We start from the raw sequence: 15982 nt of genomic DNA, 5'->3' as shown, positions 1-15982 counted from the left end.
TGTAGGGAATGAATTACTCATTGCTAGAAGCATTATGTGCTTTCCTTCCTCTGCACTCTTCATTCTACAGCCTACAGACTCTTGCATGTGTCCTGAAACTGACTACAGAAGAGTCCACGACTTTATTGTAACAATGAAAGGCAAATTTATTTATTTTTTTAAAGATTTTTTTATTTGGTTGGTTGGTTTTTTGTGGGGTTTTTTTTTGTTGTGGTTTTTTTGTCGTTTTTTTTTTTTTTAACTTAAAACTGTTAACTAATGAAAACATGTTTGTGAGAAATGAACGATATTGTTGAGAGTGGTTGGTCTAGAAATGTTGGATTCCCTACTCCAGATAAAAGATTTTTGACATGACCCATATTTATTTGCAAAACATTCCTTTTGTCTTAAATTCCTGTAGTGAGTAATTAATTCTCTTTTGTTTTATAGGACTCTAAATTTCACTGGACTTTTTTCAGAATTCTGTTTTAATCATAAATTCTCAGTACAGTTCAAACCTTTATCTGATATTATAGCTGTAATTCTTCACTGCTGGATAGCAGAGGATATGATGTTAGTAAAAAAACTATGAAAAGCAAAAAAACATTGTTGTTTGGAAGAACTGGTAGGAAGGATCTGATTCCAGTAAATTATATTAATTTTAACACATATATCTTTTCTAAGTGCCTACAATTTATTGCAATAAGATTTTCCTTACAGATCTTTCCAGCCTGTTGACATCTTTTTGATTTGGTGATTTTCTGTCTCACAGGTGTGTTCCTTAACTAAAATGTCTCTTACAGTTTTTAACAAAGTTCATATAAACTGGAACACATTCAACCATTGTTTTAATAATCTCCTTTTAAGTTTCTTTAAAATTTTAGTGTCATTCAATGAGAAATATTTTCTTCAATGTGTAAGGTGAACTTTGGGAATGTTGTGGAATTTCTGACATTTTTCTGCTAATAAGAGAAAAAGCTTTGTTCCTTTCTAGTGAAAACTGTAAAAACATCTTACTTTGTTGGCTTAGGCACTGTAGGCTACTTCAGAAACAGACCAGATCTAACTTATTATTTTAACATCAAGGATTAATAAATTACTTTGTAACAAAGTCTAAGATGGATTCATAACATCTGACCCCTCTATTTTTTAATCTTGAAATCCTTGAATTATTAAATTTTCCTTGAAAATTTTCCTGGTACTTTTTCACTGACTACAGTACACTTTTCAAGACTTCTTTTCAGTATTTTCACCACTATAGTTTTATTTCAGCTATGTTATTTTTAATAAATTGGGACAGTGGAGGGATGGTATTACTGCAGCCTAAGGAAATCTGGATATTGTTGAAGTCAGTGGGTCTTCAGTTGATTTTAATATTTCTCTTTCTTTTAGAGAGCTATAAAGTTTGCGTTGGGCCTTTTGGCTTCATCGGGAATGTTTGTGCAATTCCGAAGGTTATTGTGCTATAGCTTATTTAAGTTGTCTTCTAGTGAAGAGGTGTTATCTCTTAGTATTTAGATCTTTGTAGGTTCTCTTCCTCTTCTTTCATTTCTGTTTCTTCTGTGCACCAAAGCACTGGCATTATCTTTATAAACTGCCATTATCTGATTCACTGTTGTAAGATAAACTATGGAGAAAAAGTGTTTCTCTGTTTTACTCTCTTCAGACAGGAAGGCACTTTACATTTTCTCTTAAACAACACCAGATTAAGGCACCTTTGGAAATCATGGAATAAATTACATGCTTTTTTGCTCTTTCTGATAGTTTTGGGTTTTGTTTTTTTTTATTATGCAGTCTTGTGGTGGGAAAGACTTAACACATACTGTGGTTTTAATGATTAGGTTTACATAACCTTAAAGACCCCAGAACCCATCTCCCTTGTCTTCTGGAAGAGAATGCAAAAATAAACTCAAATGAGCTGGAGATAAGGACATTTTAGTGAAACCTTTAAATAGACATTAAAGAAAGCTGCCTTCTCTCCACATTTAGGTCCAGCTAAAAAGTAGAAAAACATGGGAGAACTTCCAATGATAGCAGCCTATTATCTTATCAAAAACGGGACAAGAAGCTGAGCTTACCACCTTCTGCTGAAACTTTAAATAGTTTTAAGCATGTGTAAGCCACAATGATTGACATTTGCATAAATGTTTGTACTGTAGAAAGATTGTTAAATTGCCAGGCATTTGCTAGTGAAATGTAAAAGAAACCCTCTCTTAAATATTAAGCTATACTGCAGAAGGCTGAAGAAGTTTTACTGTATCACAATTGTACATAAAACAATACTGAGAAAATGACTACTGATAAATTCTCATGTGAATGCAACAATAGCTTAATTAAATGTAAATTAAACACTTAAAATGCAAATAATGGCTCTCTACCAGTTGATAGTTACACAATAAATGTTTCAGTTTGTTTGTTTTGTGGTAGTTTATGTGAAATATGACATTGTCTATCACAAAAATATGCTGTTTTACTGGAATTTATTATTTCTTGGAATTTTTTTCCATTTAATTTGGTTTTAGGACAAAGGACTTCTACATTTTTGACTCAGATGCCCAGTATTTTAGTTAGTATTAATCTGAGATATTAAATCAGCAATATATATATAATATATAAGCAATGATTTTAGAATACAGTGGATCTTTTTAAATTTTCATTGCATTTTTCTAATACATTTATAATGAAAAATGTATAGATACTTTCTAAGATCTTACTTCCATTTCAATAATACAGATTATGCCTGTATTTCAAATTATTTAATTACTGTGAAAATGTTTACATGTGTGAATGTATTTTTCCATCGATAGATATGCTCATAAAATTATAGATGTGATTACTGTATTTTTAATATAAAGAATTTTTACATGTTCAGTAATGAAGTTGCTATGCAGATTGCCTCAAAATTGCATCTGAGTGTTGTATTGTCAGTGGTGGAATTTGCTGTTGCAGATAGAGCCCTTTTGCACACTTACCTCCATGCAGCAAGTGTTGTCCAGTCTTCTGAATACACACTTGCAGTGCTTATTTTAGTGTAAACAAAATGATTTAGCTTAAAGTCACACTTTTTCCATTGTAATATTTATAATTCAGATTTTCCCCACAATTTTGAAGACAATTTTATGAAAATTTCAGCCGTAATGAGATCAAGGGACATGACTGACAGGTATTCACATCATATGTACTACTTTAAAAGGCACTTAGGATTGCATTGCTTCTGCCTAAAGCAATGACAAAAATGTTCCAGTCCTAAAGAATATATCTGTAACAGAACAGTTTTTGTTTTAAGTATTAATTTTAAGAGATGTTATTAATATAGTTGATGGCTTTTATTGTGGAGCTTACAGATTTTATAAACACCTTCGTTTTCCCTTCTTTTTGATTTTGTTTATATTAACAAGTGTAATATATAGGCACACAATTATAGAACTCTTCTGATGAATTTCAGGAAGATAACACTCAATTTTCAGCTCGCTCAGCCATAAGGACAGTCAGATTGCAAAGAACCACAGAAAGGTTTGGATTGGAAGGGATCTTTTCAAGATCGTCTGGTACAACCCATCTGTAGGCAGGAACATCATCCTTTAGGCCAGGTTGCTCAAAATCCCATCTCACCTGACCTTGAACACTTCCAGGGATGGAGCATCCATGACTTATCTGGGCAACCTGTTCCAGTGCCTTACCACCTCCACAGTAAAAAAATTTCTTTCTGATATCTAATCTAAATTACTCTCTTCTTGTGTAAAATAGTTGCCTCTTGTTCTGCCACTACAAGCTTTGGCAAAAAGTCTCTCTCCAGCAGTCTTATATGCTCCCTTTAACTGTTGAAAGGCTGCAATAGGGTTTCCCCTGAGCATTCTCTTGTGTGGGCTGAACAGCCTCTGCTCTTTCAGCCTTTCCTCACAGGAGAGGTGTTCCAGCCCCTTTCACTCAAATTTGAAATGTGTTAATGACAAAGACCTACTTGTAAGTTAAGATATCATTGATAGGCTTAGCTATTCACAGACCTGAAAATTCATGCAGGAATGTGAAAATTATAGAAAGATAGTATAGAAGAGTGAATATTAAAACCTCAATACATTGAGAGTTCTCTACAGAAATGTCTGAAGGGCATCTAGAAATGTTACTTGGTATGAATCACAGAGATGCCATGATTTTGGGCTGGTGTGTTAGAAGGGTAAGACCTTAGAAAAGACAAGACAATGAAAACTAGTAGTTACATTTCACTTGAAAAATGTATTTCTACTTTTCTGATGTTAAAGTAAGAAAGCGAGAAGTGGAATTCTTCGAGGCACACCTTCGCAGGCTATGAAGGGAAAAGGGACATTACCATTATTGGAATGTATTGCAGGCAGCTTACTCAGAATAATGGAGACACTAGAAACATCTGAGTGAATTGGTGTGGTTGAATTAAAGAGCACTGGAAAATAGTGTGTAAGCATAGACAAAGTCTGACATATGAACAAGTTTATTTTAAAAGATAAAGAAAGTTGTTATTATCACAATCAGATTTGGCTGAGACTAGGAGATTTCTGAAACTAGGTGAGTATCTCAATTTGTAAGCCAGTTTGGGTGCAAGTGACTGTAAAATGACAATATTTATAGGTTTAAGAAGAAGCAAACATAGTAGTAGAACATGAACAACTAACTTCAAAAAGAGCATACTTTAATGAACCTGGGGACCTAGTAGAAGTGATCTCCTGGAAAGATAATCTAAATGATAAATGAGTGAAGGAGAGCTAGCAGTTACTGAAAGAGAACATGTTAAAAACAGAGCTGAAAACTGTCACAATTGTCAGGAAACACAGGAAATATACTCAAAAATATGGATGCATTAGGGTCCATAAATAAACATGAAAATTTTGGGGGAAATATTCTGAAGGTGTTAGAATGATACATTAGATTGATAGAAGCATAACCCTGGTCCATTAGTCAGCAAGAAAGAATAACAAGAAACAAAACCAAATCACCTTTCTGTAGGCAAGTATCTAACCAAACAACATTGACATTATCAAGTAGGCACAAACAAAATTGGGAAGGAATAATTTAAAGAATATTAATGTAACACGATGTATTCATGTTGACAGAATCCAATTAAATTTGCCCTTAAGTACTTAAAAAACCTAGCCAGTTTAATCCCTGAACCATTAGCAAATATAGTACCCAACTTTAAAAAAATACACTATTGTAGAATTACAGATGAATCAGTGTCATTTCAACACTGGGAAATTATTGGAACAAGTTATTAGCATTCAGTGTGTTTGTACAGAGAAGATAAAATAATAAAAACAGCTAGAATGTTTTTGTCAAAAACAATCACATCAATGTACTCTAATTACTTTCTTTGATGGGATTTCTGGGTTAATCGGATCTGGGAACAGATAGGATTAATTTTGACTTCAGGCAAGGTTTCTGACACTGTCCCACAAAGAAGCCCATAAATAAATTAGGTCAATATGATCTAGATGAAATTAAGATGAGCTATATAACTAGTTGAAAACTGTACTTAAAGCTGAATTATCAGTATCTGACTACCAAGAAGGGTCAAATGGGTTTTTTTCAACATTTTTATAAATGACTTTGCAGCAGACTAACAAGTACACTTTATATATTTAATGGATGAAATATGAAATTTTTCATATTTCCCTTTTCAACAATAAGAAAGAAAGATCATTATCTTGGAAAATTTTAGCTGTTATATATCACGTGCTGAAATTTGGTAATAAATAACTGTAAAATGATTAATGAGAAGAGGGAAATGCACAAATAGAAAATTAAGATGAAGAACAAGGTATTTATTCTGAAGAGCAGTGTCTGAATGCTAGAGTGGACCACAGAATTTGTGAGCTAAATATAGTGATGGTTTTGAAAAATAATAATCAGATTTTATTCTGGCTGTCTTAACCAGATTGCCATATGCAGGGTATGTAAGTTAGTAATTTCACTCCAGACCTGATGAAGACTTGACTATGAACTAATTATGAAGTAATGCATCCATTCTTTGCCTCCCTGCTCAGAAAAGGGCTAAAATTCATAGCATGCTCTGAGGAGAGTTGCAAAATTGCAAGAGGTATGGAAAATTCTCTTTTGAGCCAAGAAGACATATTTAATTTATTTCGTCTAAATGGTGGAACTCATGATAAAAGAATTTCAGTATGCAAAATACTGTTACAAACAGAAGACATCCATGTATATAAACAAGGAATAAATAGTTTAGTTTTCAAGGAAAATCCTTGAGGTAACAACCAATCAAAGGCCCATGCTTTAGTTTTGGTATGTAGGAAAAAGTTCACCTTTGAGAATGAAATGCAGGAATGCTGAGTAACAGGAAACAGTGAGGATTCTCTTTCACTGGGGTTTTAAGGACAAAAAAAAAATCTGACCTATATAGTCTAGCTGCACATTATTCTGCCTTTGGGATAAGAAAGTGATTTCATTACTCATGTACACTCAGGCAACCTTCTTTTTTTTTTTTTTTTCTGTATGGTTCTTTGCAAAATCTGTGTCAAAATTGTGGGTTTACCCCCATCTCTATTCTTTTGAAACTTCTATTTAGCTTAATGTGACCTTTAAATTGGTCTTTGTATCTGGGGAACCTGACAGGTTATCTCAAATGTGATGCCTTCCTAATTAATCAGTTATTCCAAATAGGTTTACACATACAGAAGCAGGGAACAGGATTCCTGAATCAGCTCAGGGTGAGTCACTTACCAGACTGCTGCTATTAATTACTGCACAGATACTCTCTCTACAGTTTTGCACGAATGCTCTTCTGTCTCGTGGATGTTCCAGATGTGCATCTGGAGCACAGCAGCCTCTCTCTGCAGTGGACTGAGAATGTCACCTCTCCAGGCTAAATCTTGTTTATTTGGGGCTTTGTGATGGAAATGGCAGCCACCATATCTGAACACATGACATTAGAGCTAGCTGGAATCACAAATTTTGTCCCAAGGCAATTCTAGTCTTTTGACATTTGTTTTCTGTCTTCCTTACTAGATTAGATCTCCTCTATCACATTGGTTTCATTTAGACAGCAGTGCCTCATGGAAGATGTAGTTCAGACTGTCTAACAGGCATTTCACCATTGTCTTAGAACAAATTGTGCTGAGTATTCCATTTACTTGCATGACTTTTGTACCAGATCAGTTATATAAGTTTTCATAGAGTTATTCCTTATTTGTGTCTGTGTAAGCAAGAGAACCATAAGCAGATATGTCAAACTGTGTGATTCAGTAATAAAACAAGACCTTATTTCATAATTGGCGTGTTGGGGGTTTTCTTCAGGAATATTTCCTGCTCTTCTTTAAGAACTGAGACATCTATATGAAAGCACAAGTTTTATTTTTATTGATCCACAGATTTACTCATCTTTGTTGCTGCAATATAGGAATAATATAGGAAATAAATATAGGGAAAAAAAAAAAAAAAGGATCCTTGGCTGGAGTAAGGAAAGACCTGTCTTCAGGAACAGCAGTAATGCAATAATGTAAAATTTTTAAAATTTTTCTCCTGCCCAGCTGATGGGTTCCATTTAAGGGTATTCTGGTTGTTAAGCAGGATTCTTCTGGTTTCGACTGCTAAAGTAATCATGTAAGCAGAATTGTTTGTTGGAGATTTTTTATTATTTCTGGCAAAACATTCACATTTTCCCTGAATATATTATACTCTAGTATAAGCAGTTTATTTGCTCTTAAAAATAAATAGTATACTACCATGTCATATTATTTTCCAACGTAAATTCACTAAAGCTATAATGTTCCTTGAAAGCCTTAAAATATTTGCTGTTTTGTGGATAATGAAAACAACCTCATACAGAACTTCTGTCCACTTAAACCATAGTAGCCATATTTCTTCATCCATTGTAATGCTCTCGTTTCAGGCCCAACAAATGACAGGTGTAGTTTTCATTATTCATTTATCTTCATTGATTAGTTGTGCATTTGCATTTCACTTCTCTTTGTCATTGGATATTTTTTTTTACATGGCTCACATCCAGTAGCTAAGTGATTGGAATTTCCAAACTGATCTTATATGTGTTTTATTTTCTAGCAATGCCTGCACAGGTGCTTCCTTGCCTTTATATATTTTTTTCATGGGTCTTGTTTTCAGACTCTGTCCTTTTACATGGGAAGTGATATCTAGTATTTGCATTTTTCTTCAGTCCTCAGCAAGAATAAATTATTCTGCCTTCATTTCCTTTTGTCGTCTTAGAAGAGCATGGGCAGAAAAACCTAGAAAAATGACATCTAGGCCAGGGATACCTAGAAGAAGTATAGTGGAAAATCCATGTGAGCTTGCTTCCTTATCCTGACATAACCACTACTGAAATGTGTCTGTTGACAGGGGACTGTGGAAAGTCTTTGTCATGGCATTAATAGGCCCAGCACTGAGCACTAAGTTAAAATAGGAGCACCTTATCCATCAGGACCTCCCTGCTATCTGTTCCAGATATCTTTTCAATCATTTTGAGTTGTGTCTGCTTCTATCATAGTTAGATTTTGACTTGTCAGTCTACTTCTAGTAGTAAAGTCAAGCAGCACTAATGGCAGTGTCCCTGCTGCAGAGCTACATCTACTGTGCTGGCTTTTATCTGTGACTTTAAAACTCCTCAGGGCTTTGTCCCTGTTATTCAGTATAATTACATATTTTAAGCACTCTGTAACTTTTGGTAATACCAGCTTATATAACAGAATGCAGAAAAAATATTTTTGATGGCATTGGTAGTGTATATTTTTCATGAAGCATCATGATGTTTCAATTTATTTGTTTGGATTTGTGATAAAGTAAAATCTTATTAGAGAAAGCCAAATTGTACAGCAATCTCTAGTAAAGCAGACATGAAGTTGATTAAATAATTTACTACTTTGCCTTTTTCTTATCTTTAATTGAATCTAGCCCATTTCAATTGGACAAACAGAGCTCTTTGAAGTTTTTCCTTTATGTCAACTTGCATGTATGGGTCTATATAACCAGGTTTGAAGCTTGTGCTCAACCATTCTTGTAACAGTAATTAAATACAATATTAAAAAAGAGCAGTAGAAAGCATGGTGATTATTGCTCCAGTGCTTTGATGTAAGTCTTGCAGCATGGAACACCAACTTTTTCCCCTGATTGCATCTACAAAAGCAAGGAATAACTCCATCAAAGCTATCAGGATTAATGAGAGAATGAGCAGATCTGTTGTTACCCAAGGTCTATAGGAGTGGGAGAGAGGAGACTTGTATTCAGGATAGGCTGATTTTGCAATCAGTGAAGCAACTGGGGAAAAAAATGGAAGTTAAAAATTGCTAAATTTTCCATTAAAATCCAATGATTTTAAGGCCTTCTTTACTTAGACATTCCAGGGTAAAAGGCAAGTTTTGCTTATTACAGTAAATAAGTGAGAGTCATAGAAGTGGTTTAGGTTTAGTCTGAATAAGAATGACCTCTTACCTGGTAAAAAACACCCAGGGACATTATAGACAAAGGTGGCAAATGGGCAGCAAGAATTGAGAGAAAATAAATGAAATCAACTTTCTTTTATTGGTTATCTGGGGGGTGCAGTCAGCAGAATTAGCTCTACTCTGGATTTCTTGCATGTGGCATTGCTGAGAAATACAAAACTGTGTGGAGATGGTGAACTGCTATCTGATTTGAGCTGACTTTGCCATTGGGTGTCGTTAATGAGCCTTCCAAGAAAGAGGGAAACAAGTTGCAAGGAACGGGAGAAGGAGGAAAAACAGGGAGGTGTGAACAGTTTCAAAAGCAAGAAATGGACCAAAAGTTTGTAGATATCACAGAATTGTTGAAGTCTGGGAGACATCCCTGGAGGTAATCTAGTCTAACTCCCTTTCTCAAAGAATGATTAGCTAAAGCAGATTACCCAGGGCCATGTTCAGCTGGATTTTTAATGTCTCCAAGGAGATTCCAAGACCTCTCTGGACAGCCTGTTCCATTGCCTTACAAACCTCACAGAGAGAAAGATTTTTCTTACATAAAAAGAGAATTTCCTTTATGTCAATTTCTGTCAATTTGTACTCCTTGTCCCTTGTCCTGTCCTTGTCCTGTCCCTGTCCTATCTCTGGGAACCCCTGACAAGAGTCTAGTTTTTTCTTCTTACTCTGTCTCATTGGTTATTTACACTGATGAGATCCTTCCTGAATCTGTTTTTCTCAGGCTGAACAGTCCCTACTGTCTCAACTTCTTCTGATATGACAGGTGCCCTACAATAACCTTCATGACCCTTTGCTGAACTTCCTTCCATGTGTCCATCTGCTCTGTGCTGGAAAGTCCTGAACAGGGCACTGTAACTCATGGCATGATGGTTAATGTATTCAATGTGTGGAAATGGAAATCTCAAAAGAAAAAAAAAAAGAGGCAGCATCAGAAGCAAGGCAGCTGCACCTAAGTGAGCAACAGCCTAGGCTAATGATCCTCTATATCCACATTGTCCTAAGCAGTGCTGACTCAGGTGCTTTTGCAGCAGAAGTTTTGTGCAAAGAAGATTTTACTTTAGTTTTAAATCCCAAACCCTCCAAAACTACTGAGGAAATACCAAGGGTAAACTAGGTGTACTCTTAAGTACTCTTGTCTTTTTTGCTTCATCCAGGAATGGTTTCCACACATTTATATGAATGCATTGTGGAGTGTGTGACAGGAAGAAGAATTAGAAGAATGAGGAAATGTCTCTTAAGATATTCCATAGGTGTATTTAGAGTCTCCCATGTGGGCTCTGAAAAAGTGCAGTGTGAGTTGATCTGAGTCCGAAATATCTGTGCCTGTTGACAGAATATTGAGTTTGATCTGATGTATTTCATTATCTCAGGAGGGCTTTAAAATTCAGGCTTATTTCCATGTAAAGAAGGTTCATCTTGGCTAGGTCATAGTGTGGGCAGAACAAACTCATTATCTCCTGTGATGCACTGTGTATACTCATGTGGGCCAGTGCCAGAAAGGCTATAATCTGCCTTGGAAGCTGTTGGCTTGGAAAAGGCAGACAAGAAGACCGCAGTACAGCCTGACTGAAGTGAGTGAGCAAGTACAGTGCTCAGAATTCATGATTTTAAATCCCAAGGCAGCTAACAAAAGAGGAGGAAGGTAAAATTTTCTTGGAATTTGTAGAGAGGGCAAATGCGGTGTAAGTAGAAATAATCCAGAACTGTGTAAAAGTTGAGCAAGGTAGAGGCAGTGCTTTGAATGTAAGTCTAAGAAGGTGGAGAAGACAGGTGGATGAGAGGAGGGAGAGCTTTAGGAGGAATGTCAATCAGGTTTTCAGAGACAGACAAGTGGGCAAATAAATGGAAGCAATATATACTGTCACATAAAACAATATACTTAATATGCTTTTAAGAAGGAAGACTGTCTAAATAGCTGGTTCATGAAGGAATGTCTGATTCTTCTAAACTCAAAAATGTACTGCAATTTATTTAATTCATAAAGAAGCTGTGGTGAAGCACAGTGCAGTTGATATTTACTCTCTCTCTGTTCCTACTCCGTTATAATCAGTGGCAAAGACATGAAGTTGTTGAAGATTTTTCCAGCTGCAGTTTCTCTCTTTACAGTATAATCAACACACAGCTGCTTTAGAGCATACTTCAGGTTGATCATATGGATTTCGTTCTGCTGATGGCTGCCTGCATGTTTTTATTTGAGAAAGCTTACACATGTCATTCTGTAATGGTTCTTATTTCCATTTTAGGTCAGTATGCTTATGATGGCAAACTGCTATAAATGGCTCCACCAGGTGCAGGCATAAGAAACCAAGCAGAAGAATCTCTCATCACAATATACCCACAAGATTTCCCCTTGACAGAAATGTTTCTCTTCTGCAAGATACAAACCCTATGTTTCCAAATAAGTTGTCATAACATTCCATAAAAAGAGATGTTATACTGCCACATTATCATTTGTGAGGCTCTTGATCTTTCATAGTGGAAGTCAAATGCCTGTTATATATTTGGAAGGTGAGGGACACTTTAGGTTGTGGTGTGCTGTGGGTGATCTTTAGACACATTTGTGTAAATATACCAAGTTAGATGGTAATCAACAGCAATAGCATGGGTGTCCTTTTCTTATCTGAGACAAACCTGGCTATAAAATATAGTTCTGACTTTCACACTGCATTAGGGTAAGCAATAGGTAGCTCAGTTTTCTTTTTATTCTGAATGGAAATGTATGAGTGCATATGTGTTCCATAAATCCCACAGACCTGTCATCAGCCTTCGCATGCCAATTCACCAGCTGCTTGTGTTTTTGAAGCTATTATACCTTTCTTTGTATCAAAAAAAAACCAAAACCCAACTTAAGTATTTTGTTTTTCTCTGGGAGTTGTGTTTTGGTTTATGTTTTCCCTCAAAAGGAGAAAAGTATTCACAAATGATCTTGGAATTATTTCCAAATAGGAGTAATTTATAAAAAAAGTCAGCAGTAGGGCTTAAATCATATATGACGGCTTATGCATCCTGCACACTGTAGGTCAGAAAAAAAAGAATTAAAATTATTTACACGTGTCATAGGCAAACTGCAAAATGCTTCCTATAGGCAAATATTGGAACTTTAATTTAGAGTCAGTTGAAATTTTTGTCATAGAAATACCTTTGTTTATGAAGATCTTATACAAATTTGCATGTATACTATTATACTATTTTCATCTTTTGTGTTTTACATCATACTTATATTCCACTTTTTTCTCTTCCTTCTTCCCAGTGGAACCTCAGAGGAGTTCTGACAATTAACAATCTTCCACATGACATGTGATGGTTCATTTTACTTAAAACTTTTGTACAGTATGTTTTGACCATGGAAATCACCTGCCCCAACCCAATTTTTCCCACAGATCTGAGAGCTTGCGTGAACAGTAGCTGGGTGAACTATGATTTTCATGCGGTCAAACATTCTGAGAAAGATTTCTGAAAGGATGAAGTAATGGTGTAACGTGTATAGAAAGGGAACAGGAAAGAAACCTTCAACTGGTTAGAATTGCATGTAATCCTTAACTTCTGTTAAATCTTTTTTTATTATTATTTTTAAGTATTCCTTCACAAGTGCCAGAAATATGTGGCTGTGTGGGATGTGTAGTTTCTCTGAATTACACATTCTTATATCTTAGAGTTGTCAGTTTTCCTAGACACTTCAGCTGTGTTATTTCTGCTCTGCTTTTGCTTAAACAATACTGAAATGTTGCTGGCTTGCATTGTACAATACTACTCAGGAATCATTGGACTGTTTTCGGAGTTGGGCCTTTTAATTCTATCTATAGCACATAGCTGCATATTATTATACTTCAAAAGCAATAACTGAACTTATTTACTAATTATTTTAAAATTAATTTTATTACAAGGTTAAAAGAGAGAGCCTTACAACTGAAATTCAGATTTCCTCTGTCCTGTTGTGTTTCTGGACTTTTTTTTCTGCATCTGTGCTAAAAATGATTTTGTCAAGGTAGCTGGAACTCATTCATAAAGTGATCTGCCTTGACAGTTACACCATCTGGAAGGTGTTACCTTTTTAAAGTGAAGGATGTAATTTTTTTTCCCCCAAATAGTAGAGATTTTTTTTAGTCATAACTGTAACAAAGTACTGCTTAGCACATCTGAAGTGGTGGGCAGTGCAAACATCCCTTCAAGCCAGGTTGGTTTCTCAGGAAGCTGGTCTCAGAGCACAGGTGAAGACTCCCAGTGGTGTGCTTTGACTTGCGCAGGTTGTCTGTGACCCCAAAGGACTTTTAGGACAGCAGTGGCTTTGCTTGGCTTTACCTGTGTTTCCTGCCAGGCTTTACTCCTCTTAACTGGGGCTGGTGAGAGCTTGGTGCAAGCTGTCAGGATCAGAAGGTTGAATACATTTCATGCTCTAAAAATGTTTGGGGGTCACCATTCATCTTGACTGTCTGGAAAGCACTGAGCTAAAATCGGAGTGTGCAGTGCTTGCAGTATTTATGATTGCACAATAGATGGGGGGCATCACTCTAATGAAAATGTTCTAGCTGGACTTCTTCATGACAACTGTGGAGCTGCACACTACCAGCAATGGGCTGCAGCCAAATCTGAATTGATCTGCTGCTGTTGTTTTAGTCCAGAACAATGATTGCCAAACTGCGGCATACCTTTATTCCCAATTCAGACACCATCTATTCCAAAGCAACATGCAAAACAGTAATATGACATCTTGCTCCTTTATTCACAGAGGAGATGAATGACAGCTGGTAGCCAGTAAATGGCCCCACCTGTATGTTTGGCACAGAGATGTGCCAGCTACTGCCATCAGCATACAGAGGAGGTGGGACCGGAGCCCTCCTAAGAGTGTGTGTGTGACTCTGCCCTGACTCTGCAGGAGAGGCTGCTCATTGCACAGGGAACCCTGTGGAAACAATGACATGTTAGAAAGCACCACAAGTGGGGGGGACTAGCCAGAGACTAAGGGGCATTTCCACATATTTTACCAATAATTGTCTAGCTTTCATGCTCTACATTTTGTTAAAGAAGCCCATGGCACAGATGATGATGATGTAAAATATGTTCACAGTCTAACTTAATATTGGCCTTAAGTGATTCGTTGCTCCCTACCATTCCAATGGGACTTAGAAATACTAAACTAGCATGCATGATGAGTGGCACCATACTGTCCACACTGTGTCATACTCTATATTTTGTCTGGAGTACTCATTTTAAAGCATTCTTTAAAATTGTGGTATATTTGTGATGATTTTAGCAGTTTATGCTCATTAGGTGGCACTACAGCAGCTAAAAGATGTGATAATCTTTAAATTATTCTTATCAAATTTGACTCATCTAACCTACTGCAAATGTATTTTTAAGGTTGGTGACTATCATAGGTTTGAGCATCTTCTTCATAGTCCCGTTTTATTTTGTTTGTGCTTCTACCTGTAGGCTGCTACACTAGATTGGTTGCAGGAGACCATCTAGTCAGCATGCTAAATGTTACTGTTACTGAATTTTTCTTTCAGTGCTAATAAAATGAAAAGGAGAAACAGTTATGCATGGATGAAGGTGTTAGAGCATGTGGTACTTCTGGAAGTTATTATCTGCTTATTGTAAGTTACCTTGGTGGTTAAAAGATATCATGAACTATTTAAATAACTAAATTAATTATTTAATTCAAATTTACTTAACTGCTTCATCCTGCCAAAGAAAAAATCATCATAATTTATGAATCATTATTGTGCATAGTATTGCAACAGTGGAAGGTAATGAAAGAGTTTGGGCCACATTTATGCTCTTTTCTAGACTTCTGACTGATCAGTTACAGCTAGTGCACTATAGAGATCAAGCAGTGCTTGATATTGGTTTCAATATAACACCTTTTACCTTTCTGTCATGTTGCTTCTACTGTTTTTTTCCTACATAATTTTCCTTAATTATGCACAGAGCTCATTGCATCCATCCTTATTTCCATGTAGTGTTTGTACTTGAATTTTTCATAGTTGCCTATGAAAATAAAATATTCATGCTGAGCTTCCTTTAAGACTCAAATGTCACCAGATTACTTAGTTATTTTTCTGACATGTCCATGGAAAAAGTTGAACTCTGAGCAAAGCAGTATGAGTAATTCTACCTTGCTGTCACATTTTGAAGAAGCATACAGAAGGTCAAAGTGTTCCTGCAGATCAGAAGCTCTGAAAATTTGCTGAAGGGCATTGTCTGCATAGACAGGATTGAGTAACTCATGAAGGAATAAAACAATTAAAGTAGGTTCATGGCCTGGGGGTTGTTTGATTGAGCAACTTTGTAACTAGTTAACCAGAATTTAAGCTTATAAGAGGTTTCCAACTAAAAGTAAACATAATTTTACAAATACTTTGAGGCATTTTAAATGCTATGATTTAAAGAAAACAGCATTTCTTGAAGTACTTTTTTCTGATGATTTTTCTAATTCATTCTTTAATCAATGTCAAACAGTTTGAAGTAGTCTCCCAAACTGGAGTATTATGCAGATTTGAAGGTGACAGCAAAGACAAATCAATATTTGCAAACATGTTTGTACTTTTATTATACTCTGATATTGTATGATT

At 35.7% G+C, this 15982-nt stretch overlaps 1 protein-coding gene and 1 long non-coding RNA gene across 5 annotated transcripts in view; both read left to right on the top strand.

Moving 5' to 3' along the window:
- MMP16 (matrix metallopeptidase 16) overlaps positions 1–15982 on the top strand; it is a 172131-nt gene that overhangs the window by 47218 nt on the left and 108931 nt on the right. The window lies entirely within an intron of this gene.
- On the top strand, positions 10916–11885 carry LOC135289685 (uncharacterized). Its single transcript, XR_010352420.1, has 2 exons — positions 10916–11052; positions 11654–11885. It is a non-coding gene; the product is annotated as an uncharacterized LOC135289685 (long non-coding RNA).

This window comes from Passer domesticus, chromosome 1, assembly GCF_036417665.1.
Source record: "Passer domesticus isolate bPasDom1 chromosome 1, bPasDom1.hap1, whole genome shotgun sequence".
In the NCBI taxonomy this organism is placed as follows: domain Eukaryota; kingdom Metazoa; phylum Chordata; class Aves; order Passeriformes; family Passeridae; genus Passer; species Passer domesticus.
Note: the sequence above shows the minus strand (reverse complement) of the source record. Positions and strands in the feature narration are given on the sequence as shown.